The sequence below is a fragment of the Theropithecus gelada genome, chromosome 11, assembly GCF_003255815.1.
Source record: "Theropithecus gelada isolate Dixy chromosome 11, Tgel_1.0, whole genome shotgun sequence".
Lineage (NCBI taxonomy): Eukaryota > Metazoa > Chordata > Mammalia > Primates > Cercopithecidae > Theropithecus > Theropithecus gelada.
Window position 1 is genome coordinate 121,808,217 of NC_037679.1, and position 6,240 is coordinate 121,814,456.

Sequence of the window (6,240 nt, forward strand, 5' to 3'; positions counted from 1 at the left end):
CTCAGATGCTGGTAAATCCGATCTCCAGCAACTCCATAGGATAAAGGCCCAGATTTAGAGGAGCCCAGTTTCTTTAACTTAGAGCCCATCTTTATTATGTCTGTCTGTTAGCCACAGGCTTCCTGTCCGTGCCTCCACCTTCAGTTTGATGGTGTCAGTCTCTCTCTAGCTTTGGGATAGTCTGAAACCATAGGGGCCTGGCGTTTCCAGACTACATCCCAGGGAATGCTGCATTAGTAGAAATGATTACCTCTGTGTGGCAGGAGGTGTTTGGGGAATAAAATACCCACCCTATTTCCTCTTCTTCTTCCTTTTTTTCGCCTTCTCCTCCTCTTCCTCCTCCTCCTCCTCCTTGTTTTTGGAGACAGGGTCGTGCTCTGTCACTCAGGCTGGAGTGCAATAGCACAATCTCAGCTCACTGCATCCTCGGCCACCTGGGCTCAAGTGATCCTCCCACCTTAGCCTCCTGAGTAGCTGAAACCACAGGCACTTGCCACCACACCCACCTAATTGATTTTTTTTTTTTTTTTTTTTTGTAGAGATGGGCGCTCACTACTTTGTTTAGGCTAGTCTCAAAAAACGATTCTCCCACCTCAGCCTCCCAAAGTGCTGGGATTTACAAGTGTGAACCACCACGCCGGGGCCCCCACTCTATTACTTTGCCTCCTCCAGGAGCCCGATCTTACTATAGTTCTGGCTGTTCACCCCCCTTTAAGGCAGAGAACCTGGCTCCTATAGTTCTGCCAGGCACATGTTGTCTGATCCTCTGCAGTCTGCTGGCTGTAGGCAAAAGGGTGAAAGGCATGGACTCTAAAGCAAGACTTTGCTTCCCAATTCTGCTACTTTCTTTCTTTTTCTTTCTTCCCCAGGACAGAGGCTTGCTCTGGCGCCCAGGCTGGGGTGCAGTGGTGCGATCTCAGTTCACTGCAACCTCCGCCTACCGGATTCAAGTGATTCTCCTGCCTTGGCCTTCCAAGTAGCTAGGATTACAGGCGTGCGCCACCACACCCATCTAATTTTTGTATTTTTAGTAGAGATGGGGTTTTACCATGTTGTCCAGGCTGATCTCCAACTGGCTGGTCTCAAACTCCTGACCTTGTGATCCGCCCGCCTCCGCTTCCCGAAGTGCTAAGTGCTGGGATTACAGGCGTGAGCCACCGCGCCTGGCAATTCTGCCACTTTCTAGCTGTAGCTTTGGTTAGACTACTTTGTCTCCCCAGGCCTTTTTCTTTATCTGTAAAATAGGGATAACAATAGTATCCACTCTGTGAAATTGTTGCAAAAAATTGAGGAAATTCATGTGATGTGTTAAGAATGGCATCTGGCAAATAACACACAATGAAAGCGAGCTATTATTATTACCGAAGCTGTTTCCTTTATACCTTCAAATGGACCAGCTCGGCTGGAAGCTTACGCCTTTCCTAAAATATCTTAGCAAAGCCATTAAGAGGTAGCTAACAAATTCAGACCCTGGCACGTGTCTTTCGCTTCTCCCAAACAGCCGACTTGAATGGTCTGAGGCCCCAGATACAGCAGCATAATCAGTTGCTTTGCCTTTCACATAAGCTCAGGGATGAGAAAATTCTATCTACTCCATCCCTTCCCTTGATTTAGCTGGTTCCATATTTCAGCTTTAGATATTTGCAACATCCCATCCCAAGTACCAAACCCGTTATTAAGACTTGTTTGAACCAGCCCAGGTAATGTGTCCATTTCTGAGGTAACCACTGTGACCCGGGGCATGGAGGAGAAGCTCCAGTTCAACCACGTGGAATGAAAATCATCTCAGATAATAGGGGTCTGCTTACTAGAAGAAAGGGGTGTTGACTGTTGACTTGCAAAAGGAACAGCTAGGTAACTTGTTGGTCAAGCAAAGCCAAGGTTGTTATGCTTACTGTGGTCAGGGAGGACACCACCTTGAAAAAGACTTAGCAGTGCCTCAGAAGGGGAATGTCAGGTTTTGGGGCCTGGGCTGGGTGATTTTGAAGTAGGTCTTAAGACTGGGCAGAGTTCCTGATACAAGAACTTTGGGCACAGGACTGTGTGCACAGTGCAGTGAGAGTCCCAAAGCTAATCTTGAGAGCTTGTTTTGAGGTTCCAGCAGGAGAGTGAAGCTACTCATACACCCTTGACTGAAGACTGGTCCTCCTCTATTGGGGATGGTGGTGCCTTTCGACCGAGTGCGCAGCTTTGGGAGGCATGCATGTGGAGCGGTGAGGGAGGAAGGGGTTACCCACCTAGCCAGCCAGATCAGCCGCATCGACCCTGGCGATCAATGGGGTGAGAGTTGTCGCAGGCAGATCACCCTCACATCCCCGAAGCTAGCCTTGATGAGGAAGCTGTCAGTCTTGGTAAGTAAGCTAGCTGGTTGGTTTATAGTGTTATGGAAGATAAGCCTTCTGAAAATACATGTTCCTGGATACAGCTTCAGCTGTCTCTCTCTCAGGGCACACATACTTGTTTCATAGAACAGTTCTTATGTGCTTGTCTTATTCCTCTTCTAGACTGTAGTTTGCTTGATAATAGAGTGTTTCATTACTCTTTTTATCACTCTATGTCAGGACATACACCAGAGCCAGTAACACAGCAAATTCTGGAAGTATTTGTTAAACTGGAAAGGTTTCGAAGCCTCCTTGGGTTTTCTGAAAATATATAGGTTTTTGGTTTATGTAGCCCTAAAATTTCCTTATAGGAAAAAATAGTGTTTTCTTGATGAGCAACTGTTATTAGGAAAACAGTGTCCTTTTCTCTTCTAGCAATGTACATAATGCATCACGCAGATGGGAGAAGTCTCAGCTTCCGGCTGTGGCTGGAAAGGAAGTTTGCTCACAGACAGCAGCAAGGCAAATGCCTAGGAGTTCAGGGGCCCCGCAGGCAAATGGGAAGGGAGCCCCATTGCTTCATTATTTTCTCATCACTGGAATCAATATTAGGGCTTGAGTGATATTATTGTCACTCGTAGAACTGTTTTTTTCCTAAAATCTGAATTGAATGCCACAAGTATACAGTTATCAGAATTTGAACACCAGCAGGAAAGAGACGTAGAAAAGGTAGAGGATGTTGTTGTCAGAAAGTGTGGCGGTCTATGGCCGAGGGCCAGTTTCCCACTGTGGTCTGACCCCCATGTGGACCTGTGAAGGGTTTCCTGAGGAAGTCTAGGGGCCAGAGATTCCTCTGCTCAGGCTACTTTCAGCCCTGGTGGATTTCGAGGTGGTGCTGGGTAGGAAGACAGGAAGTCAGAGGCAAGAGATCTAGAAAGAGGCACTGCGATAACAAGTGTGGCTGGTGGTGACTTTTCTTATGCAATCTGGTGTGTATGTATATGTTTGTCTGCTGGTTTTATTTATTTGAGACAGAGTCTTGCTTTGTCACCCAGGCAGAAGTGCAGTAGCGTGATCTCAAGTCACTGCAACCTCTGCCTCCCGGTTCAAGCGATTCTCATCCCTCAGCCTCCTGAGTAGTTGGGATTACAGGTGTGCACCACCAAGGCCAGCTAAGTTTTGTATTTTTAGTAGAGATGGGGTTTCACCATGTTGACCAGGCTGGTCTTGAACTCCTGGCCTCAAGCAATCTGCCCGTCTCAGCCTCCCCAAATGCTGAGATTACAGGTGTGAGCCACCACGCCTGGCTGCCTGCTAGTTTTATTTTTCCAATGCTTCTGCAATTGAAGCAATGTCTTTTTGAAAGTCAAGAGGGTACTGCATTAGTTTCCTAGGGCTGCTATAACAAAGTACCACAAACTGGGTGGCTGAAAACCACAGACATGTATGGTCTCACAGTTCTGGAGGTCAGAAGTCCAGGATCAAGGTGTCCGCAGGGCCATGTTTCCTCAGAGGCATGAGGGGAATGCTTCCTTACCTCGCCCTGGCTTCTGTTTTGCTAGCCTCTGGCATTCCTTGGCTTGTCTCTGCTGTCCTCATCACATGGTGTTCTCCCTGTGTGTCTCTGTCCTCACATGGAAATCAGTCTTATTATTTTAAAATTTTTTTTTGAGATGGAGGTTTGCTCTTGTTGCCCAGGCCAGAGTGCAATGGCATGATCTCGGGGCACCGCAACCTCTGCCTCCCGGGTTCAAGTGATTCTCCTGCCTCGGCCTCTCGAGTAGCTGGGATTACAGGCACCTGCCACCACGCCTGGCTAATTTTGTATTTTTAGTAGAGACGGGGTTTCTCCATGTTGGTCAAGCTGGTCTCGAACTCCTGACCTCAGGTGATCCACCCGCCTCGGCCTCCCAGTGTGCTGGGATTACAGGCGTGAGCCACCGCACCTGGCAGGAAATCAGTCTTCTTACGGACACCTGTTATATTGGATTAAAGGCCCACCTTGCTCAGTATGATCTCATTTTAACTAAACTAGTTACATTGGCAACAACCCTGTTTCCACAATCTGAGGTACTTGGGTTTAGGACTTCAGCATATCTTTTTTTTTTTTAGGAGGTAGGGGGCATCATTCAGCTCAAAACAGGTACTAAATCTTATCTCAAAAACTTTTTAAAATGTGCTGTTTGCTTCACATGCCATTCGTTAGGGGGCGCATTGCCTGAAATGAAGTTTGCTTTGAGTTGCCTACCTTCCCCACCTCCCCACATCCCCATGATGCGTGTCATTTTAATGGCTAATAATGTCATTTTAATAATTACAAGTCTGAAAGAACAGGATAGGTAAATCCTATACCGTTAGCCATACTTTGACGAGATCTGGAGCATTCAGGTTGGTATGGCTGTAGACTGTTAGCCATACCTTGATTTCAACTTTTAATGAAAAAACACAGCTCCTTTCCTAGCTGAGTGCATGTGTTAGCAGGTACAGATGTTAAATGATGTCTATGAATTCAGTGCTGTCAGTGTTCAGTGTCCCATGGAGGCTAATTTCTGTCATCTTCCAGTACCTGGAAGGCACCCACCAGTCAGGATTTTTTTAAAAATCAACAGACACTGACTCTAGCTGAGAAAGAAAAGAAAGAAAGAAAGAAAGAAAGAGAGAGAGAGAGACAGGGAGGGAGGGAGGAAGGAAGGAAGGAAGGAAGGAAGGAAGGAAGGAAGGAAGGAAGGAAGGAAGGAAGGAAGGAAGGAAGGAAGGGAGGGGAGGTTACTAAAAAGATAGGATTTAACTCAATCTTTAATAGGAAATGAAAGAAACAGAAACGATGGCAACTCCGGCAGTTGGGAACTCAAGGACAATCTCTTCAGGGCTCCACCAATGGGACAGAAACTCCAACCCACTTTAGGTCTTGTGCCATGAGCCCTGAATGGAAATGGAAGGAGTGAGCACCCTGATTGTCCCGCTGGGGTTGGACAGTGGGAGAGTCAAGGCAGTGTTGTTCTAATCCCAGGAATCACCTGATTCCTTTGTCTTATGTTTCTTTTTTCTTTTTTGAGACACAGAGAGACTCTGTTGCCCACGCAGTGGCACGATCTTGGCTCACTGCAGCCTCTGCCTCCCAGGTTCAAGTGATTCTCCTGCTTCAGCCTCCTGAGTAGCTGGGACTACAGGTGCATGCCACCACGCCCTGCTAATTTTTGTATTTTTAGTAGAGATGGTGTTTCACCATGTTGGCCAGGCTGCCTGGCCTCAAGTGACTCCCCCCAACTCAGCCTCCCAAAGTGTTGGTATTACAGGTATGAGCCACCGTGCCCGGTCAGCTTTGGCTTTTGTTTCTGAGCACCAGAGTCATCCTAAGCCTTCTGGTTTGGGCAGGTTCTCATGGGAAAAGGGAAGTCCCCAGGGGCCTGCTCTGTGACTATCTTAAGAAAATAACACAAACTGACCAAAGGCCAGGGCTCACATTATGGCATATTAGACAGTGTACAAAGGCTGCTGATTTATTCAGTTCTCTTATCTGATCGCCATTAAGGGGATAAGGAACAGATGGGGAGCATTCATTAGCACTGTTTATTATTAACTCCATGGGCGATTTCACAGCCCAAACTGTGGCAACTCCATAATCCTTCTGAGGCATTGATTTGGAACACGCTTTATTTTAACCAAGGCAGCCTAATTGTGAGAGAACATTCTGCATTTTTTCCCATCTAGTTGTTGTCCACAGCAATGCCATCTACGTTACCCTGGATTCCAGCCATCTCATGACTTTTGTGGGCCTTGGCATTTTTGCCTTCCTGGGCCCCTTCCTTGGTAAAACAAGATAAAAAATCATATTTTACAACTCTGTATAGTGACCAGTATAATCCAGGCTGGACTCATTATTACCCATTCATTATTGTTATACTCATGTTTTTTTTTT